This window comes from Poecile atricapillus, chromosome 21 (assembly GCF_030490865.1).
Source record: "Poecile atricapillus isolate bPoeAtr1 chromosome 21, bPoeAtr1.hap1, whole genome shotgun sequence".
NCBI lineage: Eukaryota > Metazoa > Chordata > Aves > Passeriformes > Paridae > Poecile > Poecile atricapillus.
Window position 1 is genome coordinate 7,478,368 of NC_081269.1, and position 27,825 is coordinate 7,506,192.

At 44.3% G+C, this 27,825-nt stretch overlaps 1 long non-coding RNA gene across 1 annotated transcript; it reads left to right on the forward strand.

Moving 5' to 3' along the window:
• Positions 1-8,023: 8,023 nt before the first annotated feature.
• Positions 8,024-27,456, forward strand: LOC131587147 (uncharacterized). The gene is made up of 3 exons (XR_009279309.1): positions 8,024-8,365; positions 26,081-26,190; positions 27,269-27,456. It is a non-coding gene; the product is annotated as an uncharacterized LOC131587147 (long non-coding RNA).
• The last annotated feature ends 369 nt before the right edge of the window (positions 27,457-27,825 follow it).

A 27,825-nucleotide genomic window follows, 5' to 3' on the forward strand; every position in this document is an offset into this window, starting at 1 on the left:
GAGAAAAAACAGAAGTTAACTCAGTTCTCATTTGCTAGAGGGTTTACCAGCTCCTTACAGAATATACTCACTCTGGTGTTTACCATTATAACGCTGTCTGCAATTTCCCAGGCACCTTCCTCTTTAGAATCACTCTGGTTTCAAGTACACTCATATCACCTCTGGTGTGACCTTGTCTCCATTTGGTAGATGCTGATGAAGAATTGCAAATAGGTGAAGCCACTCATCAGGCTCACTCACTGTCAGATGTCTGGGACAATCTTCCCTTGAGGACACTCATTGCACCAAGACCCTTCACTGCTCCCTTTTGATATTTTGGTCTTTTAGGAGAACTAGAAAGTATCAATGCCAGACCTTACTGAGTTGAAAATGGACATTTCAAACTTTTAAACAGCACAATTTTTGAAGCCCTGATCTCACTTCTTCCTTCATAAGACAGGAACCTACAGCTTTCAGAGCCCAGTTCTCCCTTCAGCAAAGTCTGTTCCAGTAAAGGCTGACACTGTATCCATCATTACCTGCTTCAAATAAGGTTTTTCCATATTGGGTCAGTGGGCTAAACAGCTTTGAAGTTTACTTAACTGTACACAAATCTTTTCAACAGAGACTGTTGGTGGGCTGGGAGGGCTTGAGGATGGTTCAGTCCAGTGTCTGTCCAACCTCTCCACCTCTAGAAAGGTGGACGAAAATTCTTTGAGGTTCTCAAAAAGACTGAAACCCCTCACTTTTTCCAGGAAGGAGCAGGTTTGTGTGTATTGCACTACTGGTCAGGCCTTTCTGGGTACTTCTCCTTTCCTCTGAGTGCTGCCACCCAGCAGCCTTGGCTGGCTGGTAGCTCCAGCAGCTGCACCCTCAGCTGGAGTGTCTCCTCTTGATGGAGAGGCTGACAGACCCCAAGGACAGGGAAGGGGTGCTGCAGAATCATCACCTGCTACAGCCACAGCTGTCTGCAGGACACACATGAATGGAGTGAAGGGTTTGACTTCCCAAAGCAGCTCCAACAAAACTGTGGAGAGAAAGGAGAATCACGAGGAGGAAAGGCAGGCAGAGGAACTAAAACTGGTGGTTTGGGTCTCTACCCAGCCCAAGAGAAACCACAGTGCTTTTCTTCTGAAAGTGACTCCCCGTGTAGAATTGTGGTCCTGAAACACTGGGGTTTTGAAGCTGCATGCAGGAAGATACAGGAGGCAGTGCTGACATTTCAGAGAATGTGTGTGGTCCTTGTTGAAAAAGTGTATGAGGCAAAAATAAGCAAATGTAGCAGAATTTTTTCCTTTGACTAGATCTTACTGGTTTCTCCCTCTTACTTCTAGACTTGCCATATACAAAAAATTCACAGAACTGTAGGATGGTTTGCATTGGCAGGCACCTTTAAAGATCATCCAGTCCAACCCTTCTGCCATGGGCAGGGACATCTTGCACTAGATCAGGTTGCTCAAAGCCCATCCAACCTGGCCTTGAGCACTTTCATTGATGGAGCATCCACAACTCATCTCTGGCGCTGTGGTAGCACTTCAGCAGGCAGTGGCAGAGAGCTGTCCCAGGGGCTCCACGAGCATGGCTGATCCTGTGTGGAGCCAGTGCCATGGGACACATGGAGCCGTGCTGCAGGAATGGGAATTTGGCTCTGCTCCTCTCACCTGATTACCTTCCTCCCCCTCCAGTGTGACTGGCACCGCTCAGCTTCTGCGCCCACAGCCTGGGCACGTTTCCAGCCCATTATTAGTCACCTTATGTCCATGTTCTTGAAATCAAGTGCCCCAGTCTTTCCTTATCTTTTTTCCTTTATCATATGTTATTTGGAAGGCAAACCTCGCCAGAAGGATCATGTCTAGCTTAAATTTGTTCATTGCATGGCACATAAGAAACATTAATAATAGCAACAGTATAATAAATCATAGCATCACAGTAACACATGAGTTAATGTTCCCTAAAATCCTATGTCAGCTTACTGAATTACAAGCAAACATATTTGATACATGAACTAAAGGACTCCTGTACTTGCCAAGGCTCAAGGCCAGTTCACAGATTCACATCTCTCTCTGACACTGCTGTTCATTGTATACTTCCCCACAGAAGTGCAGGGTAGCCATTGTTTCCCTATACCTGGTGCTAGAGGTGTTAACAGCTACAAGAAATGCACCCAAAGAGAAGAGCTAAAACTTGGTTTAAAGGAGGCACTAGTTTTGAAGAAGTTCTGTATATTTAATGTTTTAAAGTTTGGCTTTGGGATGTCAGCATTTTGGAATTGTGGAAGGGGGCCTTAATTCTTCATCCACTCAGAAACAGGAGAATCTGCATTCTCAAGGAATTTCAAAGAATTTCTACTGGTATAAATTGCTGTAACTGCTGATTTGAAAGAGGAAGGAGACAAGAAGGATGTCCTGGTGGGGGGGTAGGTTAATCCCCCTGGTGTTGCCAGACTGATGAACTATTCCCTGTTTTGCTACAGATTTCTTGTGTGACCTTGGGCAAATCACTCTCCCTCTCAATATCACAGTTTCCCATCTGTAAACTGGTGAGAGCAACAACCGCCCTGCCCCAGAGGGGTGTTTGGAGGATAAATATGTTACAGGCTTGGAGCTGCCGGAGCACAATAGTGACAAGGTTCCGACAAATCCTGAAGATAGATAGAAGCTGACAATCAGGCAGACTGCTATTAGCAGCTGATTCATTCTCTCTGCTTAATGCATATTTTTAGCAGGCTGTTATTGACTAGACAGGCATACAAGTCTGTCAATTAACAACGTTATAATAAACTAAATCTCAGTACCAGTAGCCTTTGCAGGGTGAATTCAGAGCTCCCCAACCCTGTGGCACAACACCTGCAATACTAATAACGGGTGAAGGTTTTCTTATAAGTCAAATGGAGATGCCACGTACTGTGCCCAGGCACAATGAGCATTTCCATCGAGGGGTCTGAGCAGCTTTGTGTGCAGTACACTGACAATTAAGGAGTCTTAGGTGGCCACGGATTTATTACAATGTGTTCATAAACCCTTGTCAAGGCACCATTTCAATACAATCATGGCCAGACATTCCAGTGATTGGTGCTTAGAGCCCCTCTTGCAAGCTGCAATATGATCAGGGAACACTGGTTAATTGTATTTCTTTTACAAAGTGATGAAATGTAAAGCTCTGCTCCTGGCTCGCTGGCTGGCACAGGAGTCTCAGCAAATATGTGATTCTCACACTGCAGCTGGACTCTAATGACATGAAAGGTGCTAATGTAATGCAACTGGAACCTTTAATTATCCTGGTGACTAATAGGAAATCTCTCAAAGGGTCCAGGAGAAAGGGCCTTATTCTTCACGGAGAGTTCTCTGAACTGTGCTTAGAAACGGGGACAGACAAATGGCAAATCTAAATAGACCTGAGTCCCAGAGTGCAGTGTCTGGGAGAAGGTTTCTCTTTCCTTTGGCAATTAGCTTGTCAGACATTGTAAGTAGAGAGAGGGAAAATAACTCTGGACCATTACTAAGTTACAAGAATCGGTACCTAAACTTGTTCCACATCCGGCAGGTAACTGGCTAAACCTGCTGATGAAACAAAAAGATCTGGATTGAATTTGAATGTGTTTGTGTTCAAGGAAGAGAAAGAGTGACAGACAGACAGCTGTCTCCCACTTGCTAATTGAGTGGTGACTGTCAGATTTTAATGTACCTTGGGGATCATTTCTGTTTGATACAGACTTTCAGATCCTATTTCTTAAACTTTCTTTATCAAAAACCTTTTTATTGCTGAAGCATCCAAGGTAAAAATCATGCAGGCCACATTGCCTGGATTTTATGGAGAAATGCACAATGTATATAGGGTTGGGTAGTTTGTCACGTTACTCAGTGCTATTGCTGCCTGGTTTTCAGACTGATGCAGATTCAGCCTTGTGTCACCATCAGCTACATCAATTTTTCTCCACTAATTATGTCAACCATGGATAGAAAGGGAACAAGGGCTAGTATGACTTATATGATATTACCTGGCAGCTCAGAGGTAGGAGTCATCTGCAGACATAAGAGGAAAACTGTGTCTGTGTCTTTATTCACCCTTTCTCTCAAGCCCTTGACAAAACTTGGCAGTACTGGATAGTACACATCAGTTACAGGGATTCTGAGGACAGAATAAATCACTTTCCTGAAGAAATTAAAAAATCAATGCCATTATTCAAACCATGGTGTTTAATCCACGCCCCAGATATTACAGAAGTTGAGCTGTTGAGCTGCTGCAGGAGCCATGGTGGTGCTGGGAGCATTAGGGGTCAAGGCAGAGAGACAGAAAAGCAGCTCAAGCCTTGCCTCTCACATCTTGTTCTTTGTGGCATGGCACAATTGCACTACAGCAGCGCAGAGTGTGTGTGTGTGAGTGTGCAAGGCAGTGTGTGAGTGTGTAAGGGTGTGCAAGGGCGTGTGTGAGTGTGCAGCTGGGTGCACATTCATGGCTGTGCATGGACTACTTCACTACCAGGTTCACAACAGTGCCGTGCAAGGCATGACCTTGGATTTATCAGGGGAAAATGCTCCCTTAAACTAAACCAAACCAAAATAAGAGATTCCCTGAGCATTCAAAATCACCTTTTTCCAGCCACTTCTAGTCATGAGCCCCCCCAAAATGCAGAAGGAGCCCTATCAGTGCCTTTGAAGCCTGCAAATGTATTGTTGCTGCCACCATGCAAGCCCAGGCAGTCCTAAGTCTGTTACTTCTCTCTGTTCCTGCTCTTCTGGTTAAATGCACCTGGGAATAAGTAATTGTTTATGTCATAAAAAATTCATCATAAACAAATGGGATGGGCAAGCCAGCTGAGTAAACGCTGGGGAAATGAGTTAAAAAACCCTGGGATTGGTATAATTGGTAGTGCACTTCTTAGGATCAGGATGAAAGCTGCGTATTTTATATGAAAGTAGATGAGGGGACAGGTACTGTGTGTACCTGGAGAGAGAGAAAGCATTCCATGTGTAACTGTGGCTTGGCAAAAGCATGGGCACTGTTGTTAGAAACACACAGAACAGATCATTGGCAGAGCAGAGGAGTGATGTGATAAGAAATTTAAAGGCCAATTTTAAATCTCTCGCAGCGATCTCCGATTTACATCAGTGCAAACAAGGGCAGAGACATGGCCTAAGTCAGAGCTGTAGGCATTGTTCAAATGTCTCAGTTGTTTTGTTTTTGTTTTGTTTCCTATATAGATAAAAGATAAAGAAAGCATATATTCTTTGTTAAATAATATTCAGTGCTAAGGGACTTTCCAGGTCCTAAAGCTGAGGCGGAACGAGCTTGCTTACATGTGGAATTGCAGCTGATCCAAGAGCACAGAAAATAAACAGTGCGTGTTCCACCATCCCTTGAACCCTGTGAGCTACTTTTGTGGTTATCATTCCCTTTGCTGTTGCCTTATCTCTTGCCATGTTTACAGGATTCACCTTGTCTGCTGCCCAGAGCCTCCTGCCAATCACAGCGGATCGGGGAGCACAGGGAGAGAGAAGTTGGTTAAATGCAGCCCTTGGAGAGGCGGGCGGCGCTTTGATAGCACCAAACACCGCGCTGAGGGGACAACAAATGGAAATGTCAGTGGCACTGTGCAGAGCTGGGAATTAAAGAGCCCTGTTGTAACGCTGTGCTGAGCAGGGAGGCCATTAACCAGAGGGAGTGTGTGCATGGGAGACCCACTGAGGTATCTGATACTCGATGTTGCTGCGGGTTTCCAGACAGACTCAACTGCAGCATGATTAGATTTAGACCATTTCTTCTTTGTCGTTCCATTAGCAAGCAATAAAGCATGATGAATGTGGATGAGAAAAACTAGATCTGGGTTCCAAGGCGCCCAATCATCCTTGCAAACCTCGACCCTTCCAGGGCAGGTAAAAGATTTCAACCACTGCTTTGCTTTTTCCTTTTTTTTCTTCCTGACTGGGTCAGAGACAGTTGTTATTATGGATGTCCAGTATTTGCACCATGCTGGAGTTCCCCACTGGTGGCAGCCTCTTCCAGACTGTTGGCCAATCTCTCTTACCATTCTGTCACTCCTGTCATGGTCCCAAATGGATAATGCACATACCAAGCTGTAAACACATTTCTTAGCAATTAAGTGTCCTGGCTAGAAAACAACCCAATGGCAATATTACATCAATTGAAGTTGCCCAGGAGGTAATCCCATTTTCTTATTTGGCTGCCTGTCATTTTATAATTGAATGGCAAGAAGTTCTTGTCATTGCTGCACGTTACATTTGTGTAACAATGAAGCGGCCGCCAAATGGCTGCAAGTCAAGAAGCACATTGAGCCTAATCCTAGGAACTACAGAGCCAGTCAATCCGCGCAGTATTTGGTAATCCTAAAATAACTCTGAGAAGTTAAAAGTGAGAAATGTCTGCTAAAATAGAAGTATGTTCTACACTGCAAACAAAAGTGAAAAAATGCAAGTGTTTGGCTGCAGATATCTGGGTGCTGCTGGGACTTTGTGTTTCTAACAAAAAACATTCTGCAAGGAGCCTGAACCACTGCAGCATTGCTCTTGTCCACCATGGCATTTGGATTTCTTTTTGGATTGCAATTTCGTCTGTTGTTTGCTTAAACACCTAGCTATTGACACAAGTAATTTAGCTGCAAATCTCCACTTTCCTGGGAAAAAAGTCCTTCAAAGGCTGCTTAAGTGCTTAAAACCATGGCCTCAATACTCTCCCGAGGTTGAAAAACACAGAGGAAAATAACCCAAACCTCTTTATTTTAAGTTGGAAGTTACCATTTTTCCTCAGTCTCATGATTCTTGATGAGCTTGACCCATTTAGAATGCTTCAGCTTTGCAGTACCCCATGCATCATGATATAGACACAGCCTCTGCAAGATGGGTCCAAACAGCCTCTTAAAGATCATTTAATACTTCTCCCTTTTGTTGGATGCATTTCATTAATTATTTTACATGGTCTTTCTGCCTGTTATTTTATTTTATTTTATTTTTAGAAATACCTGTGGATGTAGGGCAGCAATAAAATATTCTTCTATTTTAAAACTGAAAGATGAAAACCAGCATAATGAACTTGCCACTTCCTTAAAGTTCTGGTAACTTGGGTGTGATCTGATGGTACAGAATGATTCATGGGATAAAATTATAGACTTATGCAGGTGTGTACAAGAGCCTGGGTGGGGTGTAGTCAAACAGGGAATTTTATATGGCAATAAACATGGGCATGCGGTATAAAGAAACTGTACTGCCTTCAAAAAACCCTTATTTTATTTTATTTTTATTTGATAAGGACAAATTGAATGACCAGAATGGTCAAATATGGACATTGCTTTCCTCTTCTTCCAACAGAGATAGCACTGTGTACCTTTGAGCAGGTGGAACCTGGGTCTGATTCTTAGCAAATGTGAAGCTCATGCTTAGATTCTCATTCCTCAAGTCTGGCTTTACTGGAATTGGACAACATGGAAGAACCTGAGCTGAGGTAAACCTTCATCTGAAGAGAGTGTTTTTGGGACTTTCTCCTTGCACTGCCATTGCCACAGTGAGTGTCTGCCTTGTTCTGGGGAGCCCCATCTCGTCTGGCTGCTGGACCAAGAGAAAAAGCTCTGCCCCTGTGAGCAGGGAGCTGCAATCTCACACCTGATCAGTGCCAGATACAGTGAAGGTCAGAAGGCCAAAGGTTGAGAAATCTGGCTTGCAAAGCAAATAGAAATGTTTCTGTTTGCAGACAGAAATGCTGACTGTACACAGAGCCACAGGAACTTCCAAACCACAAGAATTGCCTCTCACTGCTTCCCTCTTCATCTTCTTTTCCTCCACCACCAACCTTTTCTCTTTCTTGCTGCTGTTGGCCTGAAATTCTTCTTGCCTGAAGCCCCTGCTGTCTGAGACAGCCTACACACGTCTGCCTGAACTCCTCTGCTGCTTTCAGACCTCGTTAGAAGAGTGATTTAAAAAAAAAGAAACACGAATTTGGAAGCTGCTATAAAGTTATACTGCTCTGCTGAAATCAGGGGAGTTAGGCAAATAAGAATTTTTCAAATGTCAGGGACAAATGTTTTGCATTTTTTTTCTTCATGCTGTTTCTCTCTCCCTCTGTGGTTTGTTATCATTCAGCTCTACAAAGCTTTGTTTAACTCTAGGAAAGGCCATAAGAGCTGGAATTAGATCCAATTTTGTTTGTACAGGAGTGTGTGGCTAAGGCTGGGCCTTTGAAAAGGGTGCATTATACACTGGAGGGTTTGGGAGATCATTGTAACTATTTCTTGAGGGTCAGACAGTACCAGATTCATTCTTCTCTTGTAACATCTTACTCCACAGACGAGTCCCGTTTGCCAGAGCAAAGGACACCGTAGGAGCATCTTTCCTGAGGAAGGACATCTGTCACCTGTGCTAAGAGAACTCCAAGAGAGGTGTGTTTTATGGGATGTATGAGGCTCTGGTCCACAGGTGCTTCTTCTGTATTAACCATTATCCCTCTATACTCCCAACACTGATCATGACTAGAGGCTGCATGTTGGGCCTTGGGAGCTCATGGGCTCCTTAGCAAGGAGATGACAGATGAAAAGTACTCTGTTTTGTACCAGCCAGGTGTAGTTTTGGGGCTCTTGACAAAGTTGGGCTGGGTGGAGGGGTTCATGCTGTTCATCTACAGCAGCAGATCAGCATTTCCTGATACCTGGACACCTTCTGCCAAGGAGAAGAAATGAGATGCTGGAGGACACGAGTTTTAGAAGTACAGATCTCTTCACATGTCACTGCTACCAGCCTAGTATAAATCCAATCTATTCAAGTGAGCACAAAGCCCACTCCAGACTGTCCAGAAAACAAAATCAGAATGCAGTACTTTCTCTGCGTAAATAGCTAGCAATTCCTGAGGAAATGGGTCCCAGATTTCCCTATGAATTGGGGCCTTAAGTTCTGACATAGGGAGCTATTCACAGAGGAAATTCTAATTGAGTCAGGTTGTGCTTTTTCCAGAAATTGTTTACCCTCTGTCTGGGTCTTTACTGGATTCTTGAAGGGACTTGTGTTGCACCCAGGTTCTGTGGGGGGTAGGCAGATTTAGGTGAGCCCTCTTTGCAAGCAGAAGTCAAATTCTAAGGGTAGGAAACATGTCTATGGTCCATAAGAGGGAAGAATCATATGGTCACCATCTGGGCCTCAGGGATGGCTCTCTGCACTGAAATAGCAGTTTCTGTGCCTTGCTGTGTTTCCACAACAGCAACCAAATTGGTGACATTGGAGAAAATTAATGCCACCTGTCCACTAATTTCCTGATTATTTGCTATACATGCTCCAGTGTTTTTTAGAAGAGAGACTGCAACATAAGGGATCTGGGGTCTCATCTCTGACAGGTTTGTGTTGAAGTGAATGGAGTTATCCTGGTGTAATCTAGGTTAAAAGGAAAAAACAGGCCCTGTACTCTGTGTTGAAATTCTCTCATGAAACGTTTCCCAGAAATATCAAAGAATATTAAAGTTCTTTGGGTGCAGGGACTCTCTCATAGTGTGTGTGAACGGTGGCCAACACAATGGGGCTTGCTTTTGGCAGAGACCTCTAGGAGCTGCAGCAGTGCATGTAGTAACACCTAACTACACCTCCAAGACATGGTGCAGGGAAGTACATCGTGTTAACTCAGTTGAGTGCCTGCCTAACCTGTGATTTAGAGGGGCCCCTCCCTCGGTGTTCAAAGGAGGAAATGAAATCTTCCCCAGGGAAGAAGGATTCCGACCTTTCAGGGTCTGTGTGTATCGGCTATGGGGGAGGAGCAGCAGTGAGGACGCTTGAGTTCAGTTCCCCAGTTTGGCTACCTGGCCTTTGGCAAATCACTTAATTACTCTGGTTTACAGTTGCCCAATTGTCATAATAATTCTTTTCTTTCCCATAGCAGGGTGGGGATGGACAGAAGGAAAGCAAATTCTTCCTACATTTATGATTACAGGGTCCTTTAAAGTGCTCTGGAGAAAGGGCAAAGGGGCACGAATACACCACATCCATCTCTGCTAGCTGGTCCCTAGCCATAAAAAAAATCATTTACTCACAGGGCAGGCTTGCTCACTGCCTTCAGTGGTAACTCTGTTAAGGACACAGTTACTTAAGGTAACCTTTTCCAAAGCATCCCAATGAGTGTCCCAAATTCCTTTGAAAGTGAAGGAATCTCAGACTTTACATTGCAGAAATATACCTGAGCCTACACTGCATCTGAAAACATCTGCATCAATTTTTTTTTTCCCCATTGGAAGAGTGTGAAATTATAGGGCCATCAATTGACACAAGGAATTTAACACTCCTAATAGTAAAAGCTGGAAAATGAACATCCCATAACTAAGATGTCACTGAGCAGAGTTTTCTCTTTATTGTAAAGATCATCTTGAAAGCCTCTGCAGACTTGCCCGATGCACTAGCCATGAAATCTTGGTCTCATCCTTTGATCTTTCTTCAGATAGTACTTCATGTAAGAATAAGGCAGACTCCCTTGGCATGCCTCCAGCAGGCAGAGACCAAGAGAATTTCAGCGCCTCTCTGGGCTAATTAGCCACTTGCAGGACCCCAGAAAAGTGTAATCCACAGTTTCCCTTCACTACATCCATTCCTCTAAAAGCCTGGATCTTGGGCTTTACTTCACCACTGTGAATTGTGAGGCTGACAGAGATTTCTAATTTCAAATTACGATAAACTTCTAGCAAGGCCCAGTTCTCATGGAAGAGCCATTGTGTGGAGATCAGTGAACTGTGTCTAAGGAGGTTTGTACATACCTAAAGCATTGGATGCTATGGAGGTATTAACTTCTTTCTTCTCTTAATTCACTCCATGGGCTGCACATGGGTGTCTCAGGAATGGAAGAGGGAAAAGTAGAAATTGTCTGTGGCAAAAGCTGCATTCCATACACACAATTTTTTCCCTGCCTGCCTCTAAGTTATTTTGCTTTCTTGCTGTATATCTAACTCCCAAGAAAGATCTTGCTGATTCAGCCTGAACCCTTTTCTGTTGAGTCACCTCCTTTAGCTTCCAAATTAAAAGGCCAATAATTGCCTGTATATGAAGATTTAGACAATTGCTGCCTTTTAACCTCAGCATGAGCTGTATGTGAATTTCCTGCTGTTCTGTGTGAAAAGCCTAATTTAGGAGAGATTGTAGTTAGAGACCAAACTATTGGATGAGCTGTTCTTCCCTCCACACATGGAGCCAGGACTGCAGACATCCAGGTCCCCCGGTGCAAGACAAACCCTGCTGGAATTCTGCACTGCACACCGAAGGCTTCTGAAGAAAGCTAGGATCTGATGCCAGATGCCAGCTGCACTTAGGAATGTGTCTAACATCAGGCAAAGGACAACCTGGCCCTTTTGCTGTGAGCTCTTTGCACATCACAGTGCTCGCTGAGCCCCTCTGCCTTCCTGAGCCCCAAATACCAGAGCTGCCCTAGAGCTTTGCTGAGCCCACACAAACCTGTCCTCAGGAGCATCATCAGCCTCCTCTGGCTGTCCTGCTGGCTAATCTGACAGTGCTTCCCCTTCCCAGGTCTCTGCTTTTCCTTCCTGTGCTCTCAAGCCCTCTGCTGTGATCACTCCCTCCTGCTAAAGCCTCTTCTTGTTTCTACTCTTGTCAGCCAAGATTTGTTGTTCTCAAGGGACATTGATGCAGAACATGAACCTCCTTCTGTAACCCCTTCAATGTCTCTCACTGCTGCCTTGTGTTGGGGCAGGCAATGCTGCCATCTCCAATGTGAAGTGGGAGGAAGGACATGCTTAAACCACGGAGCAAAGAAGAGCTCCAGTTTGAGTTTGTACCTTATTTCTCTCTGCCTGTTCCCTGGTCAAATCAACACGTGGCATTTCTCTTCCTGCCCTGGGTACTATGCAGACAAGGGAGGCAGGCTGATGTGTTAGGGTCAAGTCAGGGTGCAGCAGGCACTATCTGCTCCCAAAGACACAGGGAACTGCCAGGGATAATGTGGACAGGGTCCTCACCAGCCAGGGCCCACCCCACAGCCCTCAAGGGAGGCAGGCAGGGCTGGCTGGGAGTGGCAGCCAACCTCAGCCTGGAGTCCAGAGCATCAGACAATTTTGTGGTGATGGGGCAGGTCCGACCTCAAGCCAGGAAGTGAATCCACAGGTCAGGATCAGTAAGGCTAATAATGGTCAGACACAGCCTGGTTATCACTGGGCAGGGCCACAGCGATGAGCTTGGCCTGAGGTCAAGCTGGGAAATTAGTGGGTCAAGATCTACAAGGTCCCTGGACAGGCACAGGCACCTCTGTGTGTAAGCTGGGGGCAGGCACTCAGCTTTGCTCATTTGGTGACTAAAGACCTGAGCTTCAGTGAGACACCTGACCATGAGCAGAGGGTGGAGGCTGCAGGTCAGACTGATTAGGGCCATCAAAACTTATTAGTGCTCTCAGATGCCTTATAGACAGGTATTTTTCCTTGCTCTGCCACTGACTTCCAGGTGATCTTGAACAAATTTTGTCCCCTGTGCTTCTCTACCTTACCTGAGTTTAAGCTGGAAGGATGTCCAGGACTGTCTTCTTCTCCAAAGCTGTCTTCTTCTCTTCTTCAAATTAGTAAATAGGAGCAGTGAATGCAGCATTATTTTTCAGTATGCCTGTAATTGCAAGATGTGCACCTATTAGCAGCATGGGAGTCACAGTAGCTCCACCACACAAGAATCTTTTATTGTTCACATGAGTAGCTTCTCATATTTTCCTCTAACAAGCTTCTGAGTATTTCCGGCAGAATTCCTGTGAGATTAAACATCATATAAAATGTATTTGTCTCACGCAAGATATGACTTGCTTTTGAACCATCAGCAATCATCCCAGCAATTGCTAGGATACAACTGCATTTTTTTATTGTTATTACTATTTTTCCATTTTCTGTCCTGGATCTTGTAAGCCACCAGTCCTATCACTAATTATGCTAACAAGGTCCTGAGGTTGATTTAGAGGCTCTGTTATAATGCCAGCCTCTCAGTTTACATCTCAAGTATCGGCATGTTTATTGTAGATGTCTGTTAAGAGAAGCTACTTTTTCCATGCTTGTATGAGGAGTGAAAGCAGGAGCCAGAGTTGGAGGGGAGTAGTGCAAAATGACAGGCAGAAATGAGAAAAAGCAAATATCTGCTGCATCTGCATCCTTCTGGCAAAAGGAACGACACTGCCACGGCACACAGAGCTTTTCCTGGAGATTTTTATGGACACCTAATGTTCAATTTCATACAATCTTCCCCCAAATACAGAGCAAACAGCCTCCTGAAAGCAGAGTTCACTCCTGAGGGCCGGCCCCCTGTTTGGTGTGTTGATAACTTCTCAGGGCTGATGTGTGTATTAGTCACCCTTGCTGGTTCATTGCTGATCTGAACGACAGAGGTTAAATAATTGCGAAAGCAGGGCTGATGTCATCATGGCGCCTGACTGGAGCTGCTACTTGGAACTGTTGAGAGAGATGGATTTGCTTTGCTTTTGCCCAGGGAAGGGGTCACAGCGGGCAGGGGTTCTCACCCTTCCTCAGCCCTACAGTGCAGTGCACGATGTTTGTGTGCCTGAGTCACTCCCACCTTCCCCAACCTCACCAACAGCACTGCCAGGAGCTGAGCTGGACACGACAGCTTCCCTCTGCAGTCCTCCTCCTCCTCCCTGCTTCTCCCTGTTCCTCCCAGTCTACAGGGATCCTGGGCACTTCTGAAAATCAGATGCATGAACAAGGCCCTCCTGTGTGCACTGTACCAGGTGTGCAGGCCCCAGCACACAAGTCAGGATCTGTTTTGTTGTGTGTGCATGGAGAGTTTGTTTGTACAGACCTGTTCTACTGACCATGCCATGTGTGTATCACAGATAAGCTGGGCATGTGTCATGTAACCTCGTGAATATAGATGGGCCTTTTTTACTTACTGTTTAACACTGAGAATATGTCTTGGCTCTGTATGAGACATAAAAACTAAAGACAGAGCCTGCCCTAAAGAGTTTGTACTCTAAATGTCAGACAGAGAAAAGACAGGATGCGCTGTGGTGAGAGAGACTTCTGATGTGTTTGTAATTTAAATAGGAAAAAAACCCTAAACTTGCTTCACAGGAAAAGAGTGTATGCCTGTTTGTTTTTAAGAGGACTTGAGAAAAGAAAAAGTAACAGTTTTATGACAGTTTGCTGTGGGAGAGTCTTCTTTTAACACCTGCACTGAAGCTCAGGAGAAGGAACTGGGTGTACATGCCTGTGTGGTCTGGAGTGTCTGTGCCTATTGTTCCTCTGCTCTCTGAGTGAAATTCAGTTCTGGCTTCTGAGGGTGCAACTTGTAGCTGACACCAGGGCTGCCTTTATTGGCACATGTGCCAATCCCTTTACTCCTTGAGCTCTTCCCTGTGGCTCTGTTGCGTTTGCCTGCTCTGTGTCTAATCCCTGTCTTGTGTTGTGTTTTGTGCTTTTAATGAGAAGGGATAGACAGCAAAGCAAAACTTTCATGCTGTGATCATAGAAGAGAAGCTATTCATTTCTGTGTTTCATGTGATGCCATGAAAACAGTCAGCAGTCTTACAGGAGAGCTCTGCAGCATCCACGGCACCTTTGCTGATGCCAGCTGACATTCTGTAGCACGTGCCCCTTGGACTGCTGTTCTGCATCCTCAGGCTGTGGAATCAGAAATTAGTAGTGCAAGTGAAACATTTGATCCTTTTTTAGGTGCACAGGTTTCCAGGTCTAAAATTTCTTAAATTCTGACTAGGACTTGTCAAGGTTTTTTTATTATACATGTACACATTTGTATTTTAGGAAAATGAAGTGCTGGGTGTGGGTATGTGCTAATGCTAAAAAGGAAACACAACCATATGAAGCTTCCTAAAGCCTTATATTAAAATACCAGAAGGATTTGACTGGGTTGTAGAGGTATGTGGAAAAGCCTTGGTCCACCTTGCTGCTGAAGACAGACACTCCCCTGGATTTATTTCAAAGTGGTCAAGAGCACAGGTGAAAGCAGGAAAGTTCTGTGGGCCACACCACCTTAGTGAGAGTCTGTCACAGCTGGACAGCCCCTTGTGACATTGGGATATAATTTCACCCAGGAAGCTGTTTCAGGGTACTGGAGCCTGTCAGAAGTTTGAATTCCGTTAGTGGTGTCTATCTTGTCAGCTTGAACCCTCAGGAGACAGTGAAGGCCCAAATCCCAGCTTGTTCAAACTGTCTTCACACTGGCTTGGTTTTACTGTGAGAGAGACTCAGTTTCCCTGGTTTGAATTTTCCTCCAGAGCTCCAGAGGAAGTGTGAGCACAACTAGGGCTGTTTCTTTGGCTCTGTGAACTCAGGATTCAGCACAGTGTCCTGAAATGATGTGTGCATATAGGACTCCAGACCAGTCATACTGAAAATTTAATACTAATTACAGCAAAAACATCCTGATTACCTGGGGGAAAATAAAAAATAATGCAGTGATACCTCCAGAACATAGGGCAGGTCCCTGACCCCTTGGAGCTGGCCATTTCCAGCTGCTGTTCCAAAGCACAGCTGGTTTGGTGTGGTTATGGCAGAGAGCACACAACAGTCCAAAGTCCCCATGGGAAGCTCTGGTTACATCCCCTCATCCAAGTGAGCGGGATCTGCCCAGGAAAAGGTGGAACCAAACCCTCCTTGCCTGTCTCCAGCTGCAGCCTGGCAGTCAGAGCCACTGTTCCACTTTGCTGATGACTGAGTACAACCAAAGGAGGCTTTGTGGCTGGGCTTAGCGGGAATCTAGGGCTGCTCTGACCATGTCTTCTGCATCCTGAGCAGGATGATCACCCACCTTGGAAAGAACTACGTGATTAAGGGAAGAATGCCCTTTTGAAGGAGCAATTTAAAGAAATGTCATTTCCCTTAGCAAATCATCTGTTTTTTCAAGTCCTTATGTTCACATCTACTACCCTTGAATATGCAATTCAGTCCTGTAGACTTCAATTTGTTACTGAAAATAGTGCTTATGACCAGTTTTGATACTTTTTCAATATATTTTTAAAGCAAGTCATAAGACTCTTTACATGAATAACTGGAATTAACCTTCATTTGTGCCTTAATTTGAAGTTCAAACTTTACATAATCAATATTTTGTGGTCTACTGCAATCTGTTCAAGTCCGTTTATCCAAGGAAATTATTTGTTCCCCTTCTGTATTTGAGGTAGAAATGGACATAATTAATTCCACAAACTATAAGAAATTGAAAGAACCAGAGCTCCGAATATAAAGCAATATACCATGTCCAAATTCAATACTTGAGAAGTGCATGCACACCTCACTTAATTTTTAGCATATAATATAGAAAGTGTTTCTCAGCAAAGTTCCAGTTGAGCTTTTGTAGAATCTTAGCTCCTTTGTGAAGGCCGGTTCCCCCCTGAATGAAGGTGAAAATGGTCATATTTGCTGACATCAGACACTGAACAGAGTTCATGTTGTTGTCATGAGGTGTTTTTGGATGAGCTACATTTATAACCACGTAATTTGCTACCAATGTTTCATTGTAATTTACCCTCCAGAGAATTCATCATGTCATAGACTTCAGTAGGTACGAGATCAGTTCATTCTAATTTTAAGATTGTATCATAAGAAACATTTAGCGTGTTGTGAAATAAATCCAAGAGGCATTTAATCACAGCGAGTCTGTCATGCTCATCTTTGTCATCCTTAACAAACTTAAAAACTGCAACTGGGCAATTCTCAGCTAATGTAAAAAGTAACATCTCATGGCTTTAACTGCAAGATGAGCATCTTGTGGGGACATGCCTCAACATTTCTGTGCACTGGAGGTTGACAAAATGATAGAGCTTCTGTGAGGCTGAAACTCTTGGCAGCTAAGGAAAAGTGATTGAAAACTATGATTACACAGCTCTCAAGATCAAATGATTGTTTGATCAAATGCTTATTTATAAAATAATTTGCTGTGTTTTACAGAATAGGAGGATGCTTATTTTGCTTCCAGCTAATTGCCCAGGTAATTTTCCTGTAATTTATAGATTGTGATGTGTCCAAAAACTAACATTAGTCTTATCAGACAACTGTGAATTACAAAGCTCAGACTATTTGACTTTTTCAAGACTTCTTACATTTTCAGATATTCTCATACAGTTTCACTATTGCCTTCGATAACAATAGAACAGATTTATTTGTTACTATACAGCTGAGAGGAAAATTATTATCAAAATACCTCACTATTTCCACAGTTTAAGAATTTGTGTGTGCAGAGTAATGCTAGTGCAAATCACCTAGAGTTATTCAAACTTATTTTGCATGTTGTGTTACTATTCTATGTTTAAAATTTGCAGTTAATGTTTTGAGAAAGCAGAAGTTCTTGCTCATAAGTGAGTGGATAGAATTTGATCTCGTACAAAGTGGGCAGAAGATCTGAAACATTCTGCTCAAATGCAGTTCCAGTTAAGTCAGCCAGCAGCATCCCTGTGGGAGTGAATACCCACACTGAGTCTCCAGGTTGCTCTCGGCTCTCAGCCTCACTATGGCAGAATCTCCAAGCAGTAAGAGCAGTGTAGGAGTTTACTCCATTCTCCCTCCGTTCTCCTGTGAAATTATAACTGGGTTTTTGTGCTAAACTCAAATGCAGCCATTTCCCTTTTGGTTTCCACCATACACTTCTGATTTTACCTTGTGTAATGTTTTTAGAAGCCCAGTGGACACTAGCAATGCAATATAGAAAATCTTTTTATTGAATAACACAGCAGCTGCTGTGCTCTAGAGCAAACTGCTTATGTACTGCTAGGCTTTGATAAAAATTTCTGAAAAGCTCTGGGAAGACCTTTACCTGGAAACATCCCCACATCTGCTCTCTTCTGCTCCAAGATCTTGTGTTACAGCACTGTGACTTAGTCCTGCTTTGAGCAGGAGTTTGCACAAGGGATTTTGGAGGTCTCCCCTAACCCAAGTGCAATGACTCTTTTCACTGAATTTCTGCAATAAAAGTCATTAGTACTCGGCTTAACAAAACTTTCAAACTCCGTGGTGGCTTAGAAAAGTTCTAGTTCAAGGGGAAGCTGAGTCTTCACTTTAGATTGCTCATTTAGCTTTTTACTTCCCAAGGGCTGGAGATAAAATTGAAGCTGGGTATGTGAAATTCCTTACCACAGTGGTGAGTTGGCCCCACAGCATCCCCTCGGGTTATCTGTGGAGAAACTGGAAATAGGACCCAGGGGAGCCTTCTTTATGAGATTTGTGTTCCTGGATTGGCTTGATTTTGTTCAGACTTCTGATCTTTTGGGAAAACTGGGTCTGGGTGAACTCAGCTGTACATTCAGGTGTAGCTTTGTGTGTCATGCACATCTAATCAGATACATGGGTTTCTGTATTTTTTTTTTCTCTTGCAGCTGGTAAAAATCAAAGGATAGTAAAAAGAGAATGACAGCAGATGTAAGAACCCAAAGCATTTGAAATGGGACAAACTGGGTGTGGGGAGAGATGTAAAATGGGGGCAAATGTGATAATTTTCAGGGCTGTGCAAGAGAGGCAGAGAAACCCCTTGGGGGCAGGGGTAAAATCATCATCGCATTAAGTGAATAGTCTGTTATGATTGCTCTCTGATGTGAAATAGAGTGAAAAATGACAGCATTTTTTTCCCCTTTAATTTATTGGAAATGTGAATGACTCAGTCTTGCTTTAACTTATTTTGTATCTGGTTTATTTGGTGTGTGCTCTGGACAAATAGAGTTTTCTCTTTTCCTGCTCCTGGAGATTTTGCTTCTTGTCTCACTTTTTTTTCTTTTTCTTTTTTCCTTTTTTTTCCTTCTTCTGAAAGTGGAGCTTTGGGTGAAAAGTAGCCATAAATATTTCTGTTATCAGAAACATATTAAGTTCATTCCCTTTAGCCAGGTACAATTCAACTGCAGAACTCTTCAGAGTCACTCAAAAGGTTCTGCTGATGAGAACTGTATCCAAGCTTTTCTTCCCAACTCCCTCCTGGGTGTTCCCTGAAAAGCAAGCCTTGAGCCCAAGAACTCTTCCAAATCTTGCTAACCTCCCATCCTCTTGCCCACCAAAGGATGTAGCTGCTGGCAAGGCTGGGTTTGTGAATCAGCAGCAGGTTGTGGTGAGCTTGAGGCAGAGTGCAGCACTCCTGGGAGCTGGGCAAGGTGGGACCCACGTGGCTCTCACAGATGGAAGCGACCTCTGGACCAGCCCTTGCTGCCCACTCCAATGGAACCTCAGAGCTGAACAAGCTCAACAGCCCTACAGAGTCTGTGTCCAGCCCTGATTTTTGGGGTAGAAATCAGATGACATGCAGCTTAAGGCTTGAGTTTGTGTTTAATTAGGGGATTATCTCAAATCTGAAACGGAGCCGCTTTGAAGCGTGTGAACCAGAGCTAGATAAAGACTCCCACAAACCCCTGCACGCTGGAAATTTATAGGGTTCGCTCCGTATGTATTTGCTGTGGCTTTTTGAGGTGAAAGTTAGAGCTCAGCTGCCACAGCTGGACTTTTTTTCTGGTGCAAGTTTCTTTCTGTAGGCTGCTCTAATTTGTTTGTTGAGCAGATCATCTGGAATCAGATTGGCCAGAGCTGGAACCGCTCCGCTCCCTTAGCAAACACACGAGGTCTTGAGAGGTGTCTGCCTGCATGTAATGAAATGAGCTGACTGGCACTTTAGCGTTCCCCTGTGTAGGAGCGTCTTAGGAGTAAGACACTTAATTATTATTAACATTCTAATTGGCATGTGAGTGCGCGGCTGCGCTGGTAGAGAGGGCGCATTCCATGCTTTCCAAACTGAAATCGAGCATCTCCTAAAATCCCTATCTCAACCTTCAGCAGCAAAACCCTAAACGGGCTAAGAGGGAGGGGAGAGGGAGGGGAGAGAGAATAAAAAATGAAAAAAAAATAATAAAAATAAAAAAAGAAGTATCTATTTTAAGGAAACATTGACGGGAAAAGAACACCCTGCGAAGGTCTGCAGATAAGAATGGTAAGAAGCGTTCTCTCCGAGCGGTACAGCTCGTCCTGGCCGCCTCTGTGCCAGCGTTCGGGAGGACATTAGCCCTTAATGCGAGACATTAGGGGTTTCAATCAAGCCCATTTCTCCCGGAGCGCGGTGCTGGCGATGCCGCAGCGCCTCGCCAGCGGCTCGGCCACCACCTAGTGCCGTCCCTGGGAACTGCCTGCCCTGCCACAGCCCCCGGGAAAAACCCTGCTCCTGCCCCGGCCCTGCATCACCGCCGCGATGATGCCCAAGCACATCCCCGGCACACAGCTGCTCCCCGGAAAGCGGCGGCTGAGTTCCCAGCAAGGTGATTTCCTCGGTGTGTGACAAGCGGTTCTGCATGTACAGGGGCTTTTTTATGCATCCTTGGCTGTCTGCTGGAGGACAAACACCGTTCTTACAAACACAAAAGAAACTGGCGACTTAAACTTAAAAATTCTCTGTGTGCAGGCCATCTCTCTGAAAGACCTAATCTGGCCTTTCAGCTGTATTTACAGCTCTCTCCTTCTGCTGACTTATAATAAAAACAGAAGCAAGATCCTTCTGCATTTAATTTAACACTAATCCTAAAATCACCCCATCCTTTCATACTACAGGAATTATTTTTGCTACTTTTACCCTTGTTAAGAACAGCGTTGCACACTGAGCTGTGTTTACAGAAATCAGTGAGACTTAACTACTCTCACAGTCGAGTTTAGGGTGCCAGGGCTGACCTAAGGTCATCTTGCTGATGGAATTAGTGCTGCTTTGGCAGCACCAGTTTTCTCTCTACATACTGGAAGAAGTACTTGAACTCAGCCTCTAAAAGGTGCTGAGCAGCTGGAGCTCCCACCAAAGCCAGTGGCTGCTGGGTTTGTCCCACATCAGTCCAGGCTCTGCTCATCATGTTTATTTGACAGGCAATAACCTTTTTATTGAACCCAGCACATTACACTGATGATCCACTCATCAGCAAATATGATTGCAATAATCACTCGGTATTTATTTAACAGCCAATTGCTGTCTTTTGGGAAAGAGTCAATTTGCATAGTTCCAAATTAAAATTAATACATTTTGTAATGGTTATTTAATAAAGGCCAAGATAGGGGACTTCTCTGCTGGTGAGAGGTGAGGATGGGAGATCAGGCATCTGTGTATAGTACTTGGTTCTGCCACTGACTTGCTGGATGACCTTGGGCAAATCACTTTGCTGCCACATTCTTTTTATTCCCTTGTAAAACTGGTATAATAGTACCCTGGTGCCACGAAGCTTAATTACTGTTTGTAAAGGATTTCAACCTCCCCAGCAAGGAGCTGCATGAGTTCCCCCACTGCAGCCTGCTGACCCTCGCTGCAGGAAATGCACGCAGATGTTTATCTGCAGGGATGTCTAGCTAGAAACGCATTTGAGGCCAGTGAAGTGTCTTTCTTTTAAGATAAAAGAAAACCTTCTTCCTCCTACACTCTCCACCAATGTCAAAACTTCCCATTGCTTTTAAGTGCAAAGTCTCATTTTCTCTGAATATATGTATTCAGGAGCCTGGCCAAGCCCCCTTGGTATTGATTTCGATTGATGAGGCATGTAGGAATTCTTTTTCCATCCCCAGCCTGGGCTTTCCTCATGTGATAGCATCAGACTTTCACTCCTTGTCCTGTTTCTTTCCTCTCCCTCTCCCACTCCTCCTTAGGAATATAAAGCATTTCAGAAATGGGACTAGGTTTGCAATAAGTTACTTTAATTGGATTTTTTTTTTTTTTTTAGGTATTGGTATGCACAGGTTATCTTTAAATGATTTACTGATGTACTGCCAAGCACTGCTCATTTAACCTCCTTCCTGCTCTCTTTGTGTATGGATTCCTCTAACGATACTGGCAAACAATCTTTTAGAGAGCGTGCCACACATTTCTGCAGTGAAAATCCCAAATGGAAAGCTACAGACACTGCCATTGCAGGGATGGCACGTCCCAGTCTCACAGCTTTTGGCACTCAGTCTCCAGAGGCCTGCATGGGCACCCAGCACCTTGCAGGGTGGGCTCTTACCCACCCCCAGCCCCAGGAAGGTAAAGGGGAGCCTTTTTTTTTCCTTTCTGCTTCTTTTTTATTCTTTTCCTTTTTTCTTATTTTTTTTTTTTTCCCCCTCCCTGTGATCGTTGAGCCACTCCGACGTGAATTTATGTGTGTAATCATCTGTGTTGTAATTGGCAGCCTGGCATATGAGTCACTAACCAAATTAACTGAAGTTTCCTTTGGGGAAAAATGTAATCAGTTACTACACTCAGATACATTGCACCAAATTAACTCTTGCTGTTTGTCGGGGTTGGGGCTGAGCTGCCTGATGGTTTCCTTCCCCAAAACACAGGGGAGGAGGTCAAGAACAGAGAAGGGTCAAAAGCCCCAAGGATGGAGATTTCTTTCTCAAATAGCTCCTGGAAAGTCATTTACAGTAGTTTCTATCCTAAGAGTTCAAAAATCACAAATAATATCTGCCCCATATGAGGAGACTGACTTTAAAATCAGTAAGATGGAAAAATTCATGTTTTGCTTGTTTGGAGCATTTAGTGCTTCACAATGTGAGCTTATGTTTGCAACTCAAATTATCAGACCTCTACTTTCAGTGGGAAAGCAAGCTGAGATATTCATGGAATCACATGGTTCAAGAAGCTGGAGCTTTAAAAAAAATCCACTATTGCAGAACTAAGAGTAAGCTGGTCAGAGTTAGCAACACAGCACTTGTTTGGTTTTTGTCTGCACTGAAATCTATTCAGTGCCCAAATCTAAGCAGCACTGTGCAAATAACTGATAATAACTTTTTGTTTTGTTGGCTGAATTGAAGAAAAAATCAGTAAGAACTTTAAGTGAAATATTTTATTTGATTTGAAACGAAATGTCAACCTAGAAATATTTTTCTCTAAGAAAAAAATCAGATGCTTAAATTTAAAGTATCTTTGCCTTTCAAGAGTTTCTTCCCTAAGTCTGGTAAATAGATCCAGTTGAGCTTGATCTGCAACTGTCAGAATAAACAATATTCTACTGAACAGGTCAGAGGGGCTGACCCAAGAGATCTGGTCTAGTGGGTGACTGAGGTGATGGAAGACTCAGAGAAGTGATAAATGCTGCTTTACAGCTTCAGGGGAGCTTTACAGCTATACAAACATGTAGGTACCAGTCTCTTCAGTTTTAGCCTCTGGAGCTTTGGTATCTGGAATTTTTGGCTTTCACTTCTTGAGGAGTGTAGAACTTCTCGCTGAAGTTTTGGTGGAAGGTAAATCCATTAACCAGCATGAAGGGATGTGAAAGGAGGGAATGGTGACTGAGGGACCAGGACAATTTCCAGGAGCATCCTCCAGCCTCGTCCTGGGACATCCAGGACAATCCATTAAAATTTTCTAGTGTCTTCTGTGTAGGACTGAACTTGGCCAGCTAGAGAAGAGTGATGTGTGGAGCCCTGTGGAAGAGGGAGGAGAAAGGCTGCTGGAAGAACATAACCAAACTGGGCAAAATCTGTAATTCAGGCACAAACCCCCCAAACTGCTCAGGGGATGCCCTACAGCTGCTGGAGGTATAAGGAGAAGATTAAAAAAATTTGGCCCTTGCTCCCACTGAAGTCAGTCAGCTGGTGCAGTGCAACTGAAGTCATGACACTTGTTTTTATTTTAACCTTAAACTCTCTTCAAAAAGAGTCTCTCTGAAAAGGTGTGGGATTTTTATTTTTTTCCCTTTATTTTCTTTCTTCATTTTTGCCCCTGAAGAAATATAGCACAGGTGACTCAGTACCACTGTGATTCTTTACCATGACTCTGACTTCTGAGTACACTAATATTTCCTTTCTTTTCCATGTTTTCAATTTTTTTTCTTCATATATTTATTTTAATAGCTAGAACAACCTATTTTTGCAGTTGGAAGAATGCAAAATTCAATTTATCTCACAGAACACCTAAAATGAATTCAGGCAGAAAGGGGGTGGTGGAAGATTTAGGTCCTGACTGTAAGCTTTTGACTGGAGCCATTTGTCATTTTGCTTCACGGATTGGAGCAATGAAGGTTTTATAGCATGAGCCCTCAGAGTGACAGAGCTGGATGTGATTTCCCACTGTTGTGTAGGGTTTCCTTTCCCAGGCCTTCACAAGCAGACTGTGCAAATCCATAGCTGCCTGAGGCTGGTGTGGAGAGGTTGGGATGGACACAGTCCTACTCTCATCCTCTGTCCTTGGGTGGAATCACTGGGATCACCTGGGCTGTCCATGGATACCAACATCCCGCACACAGCACATTCCTGGGAGCTGCTCCGTGCTCTCACTCAGGTCTGCAGGATGGTCCCTGCTGTTAGTGCTGCAGAAATCAGGGGAAATCACTTCCTGGAGGTGTGTTTGGTGCTGGAATCGGGTGAAGCCGAATTGGGTGTTCATTCCAATCTCATAGGGCACTGTCTGGGATCACAGGGCTGAATAATCCTTTCCAGGGATTCTGTCACTCTCTGCCTCCTGCTAGCTGCTGGCAGCATTGCCAGCCAGGAGGATCAGCCTGCTGGGGCAAAGAACCAGCCCTAACAGAGGCTGTGGAGTCTGGCTTTAGTGGGGATGTGGAGCCCTATCTTCATGGTGCCACCAGAAATCCTCTTTGGCAGAAGCCTTGGAAGGAGCAGGTGTTGAGGGTGAGTTGGCTCTTTCAGCCAAAGCAGAACTTCCCTGAAATGCCTTTTCAAAGGAAAATGGGGCACAGAGAGCAGTGATGCTGCGATGGTGGGGATGCTTTTTGGCTGCTGTAGGAGTGGGGGGAGCTGGGTGTGCAGACTCCTGATCCTTCCAGTCACTTTCCACAAGTCTCTGCTTGTCAACACCCCCTTTCCCAAAGTTATTTATCTTCCTGTCTCTTGCTGAGGGCTCTTGGATCCAAGCGCGCTGCATTAGTTCGCACCTGCCACATAAACCACAGCGCTGTAATGAGTGGGTGGGCTTCACTGCTCAGAGCTCTGCTCAGCTGGGGTGGGGATCCAGACTCTTCTCTGCCAGGCAAGGGGACAGCAGGAGAGCAGGGCTGGGTCAGTGGGAGCTCTGGAGTGGCTGCAGGGACACCTTTCTGCCTTGGCCCTTCACAGGAGGAGGGGAGGCACAAGCACAGCCAGCTTCACCCCACTGACACAGCTCCTTCCTTCCTTCTTCTGTCACTGTCCCCACACATCACTGCAAAACCAAGCACCCCAAACCTTCCCCCTCCCACTCAGTGCAGGGGATGGAGGCAGAGGCAGGAAACAGCAAGGACATGCCTGGGAAATGCTCCGTTGCTATCACAGCCTCTGTCGTGCTGCAGCTTCCAGCCTGCTCTGTCTGGGTGTTTGTCAGGATGTGTGTGATGCCCTGGGCTGTGAGAGGACAGGGATGCGCCAGATGATCCTGCCCAAAGTGGCTGCAGTTTCCCTTCTCCTCAGCTCCTGAGTTATTAGAATTATGCCAGAGCTGCAGAAAGATCTTTGAGATGTGAATTGTAATCGATGCAAGGCAAAATTTGCACTTGGAGTGGTATAAATAGTGCATAAATATCCTTCTTGCTGTCTGCACTGAGGTGAGTCTTGTCTTCAGAGCTTCCACTGTTTTTATTGCCTTTCCCCCCTCCCTTCACAATACTGAATTGACTGACTTTATCTTGGCACTTTCTGTGTCTTGCCAAAAGAACAAACTCAAAATAGCTTTCCAGGGTGCATTTTGGATGCTTTTTTTTCTGTGCCGCTGAAAGAAGAGATGGTTGTTCCAAAGAATGCAATTTATTTTACCCACTTTCATCCTGAGTTTATACATGGGCCATTAGCTGCCAGCTGAGTGGTAAACACATAAATGGTGGAGGTAATGCCTACATCTTGGATCCACTTGCTCCAAAAGCTTTTCCCTTCTCCCTAGCTGTGGTTATGAGCTAGCAAAACTCACTTAAACCTTTTCCACCGGCAGAATTAACTTCCATTAATGTTATGAGTGCTTCAGGCAAAAGAGCATTAGTCTGTTACACCTCCTCTGAGAGGCCTCCTCTGCGGGGTTGAACAGGTTGAATGACAAAGCAACCATTGAAAAACCTCTCTGAAGATCTTTCACCAAGAAGGGGGAGTTTCGTAGTGAAGTTGTTTGGGAAGTGGGAAGTCTCAGTGCACTTCCCAGATCTTCAGGAGTCTTTTGGCATCAATCTGGAATCTGCAATCTCTGGTTTTTCTGAGCCTCATCTTTTTTTGTAGCACCTTGTTCCTCTGGAAAAGGCTACTGGTGAGCTGTGCTGGGGGCTTGGTGGTGGAAAATGGAATCCTGAATCTCCCTGAACTCGGATGGTTTGGGTATGAAAAAGGAGGTAACACCTCTCCCTTCTTGTGCTTTCCCTGCCCTAATTTAGAGTGGGAGACCTGACCTCAAACACCAACATAAAGTGCAGCACAAATATGAAATGTAAATGATTTTCAGCTCCTTGTAATCTCTTGTCTTAACTGGTATTGGTGCAGTGGCTTCAATCTCATCCTGCACCTTTGTAGGTTGGGTTTCTCTGCAGGTCTCAGTGAATTTCTGCATAGTTCCAGGATCCTCAGGAACAGGCAGAGCCCATTTTATTTAGTAATGGAGTAGGTTGTGAACAGGTCTGTTGTTGAAGCATTTATTGTTTTTCAACTTAAGTTATGGTTTCATATAAATAATATATGTAGCTAGTCAATGCTTGGGAAATGCATTCTTTTCCTTGTGAAATATTTATGGACTTCAGTGCCTACTAAGTACCCAGTCAATTTTGAGAATACAGCTCTAGTGAGAAGGCTAGGTTGCCTTTAAAGACTTGGCCAGGGTGGGACAGACCTGTTAGCTGAGAGACACTGGAAATCTGATTTTTTATCTATTGATTTGCCCCCCTCCTTCCCGCTCTCTGTGTGGGGTCTGTCCATCCCCCCTCAGATTTGAAAATGGAATTGATATTGGTGGAGTTTTTGTACTGACAGAAAAGACAATGGAATCCTCAGTGTCAGTAGGGAACATGTATGGTATGACCTGGTAAAAATTATAATTCATACTGAAATAGAAATCTGCTGGGATTTTCACCTGTCAATCAAATAACAAAAATTATTGGAATATTTTCTATAACAAATTATAACCTCCAAAATGCTGTCACTATTCACATGTGGTGCTATTTCTCCCAGCGTAGAACTCCCATATGTGGCTTCTGCATTTCTCACATCTTCTGAGGGAAAATGAGAATTAGCCCAGATATGGATTTACTGGTGGGATAGTCCAGTATGATTTGGGATCATTTGGGATTCCCTGGGAGCTCTCCAGCCTGGGGAGGGGTGTTCCCATGGAATCACTGCTGTGATTAAAGACACAGAAACCCCATGCTCAGCCTTTACCTCAGGTAATAATTCAACCTCCCAGTTCACTGTTGGGAACAGGGCTCTTAGGCTGGATGACAAGACTTTGTAGTACATGAGACTTCAAACAAGTGGACACCTGAATTTTATTTTGGTTTTTTTCCCCCCAAGAAATCAGCCCATCAGCACTTGAAGCAGGGCTGTAGTGGTGGTGAGCACTTTGAAGTACAGGAGCAGAGATGGCTGAAAATCTGCCACGATGGAATTCAGCCCTGAAAAAAACCACCCTGAACCCAACAACTTGTAAATCTGTTTGAACTGATTCGAGTCAGTTAATAAATAATAATTTATAATAATAATAATAAAAAATAAATAATTTTTTCTTGGTATTTTTTTTTTTATTGTCCAGCTCTGACTCCTGCAGGCAGCACTGGCACAGACCAATGACAAGCTGCTTTTGCAACACTTGCTGCAGCTTCCTGCTCTGGTGAACTGTGAATGGGTGATTTTCTCTTTTTTTTCATTTTTCCTTCTTCTTTTTTTTTGCTTAATAAACAGCCCTCACATATCTGTCTGAAACCCACACCATTAAAGCCTTAACTCAGCAATCTAAAATGACATATTTTTTTCCCCCTTAC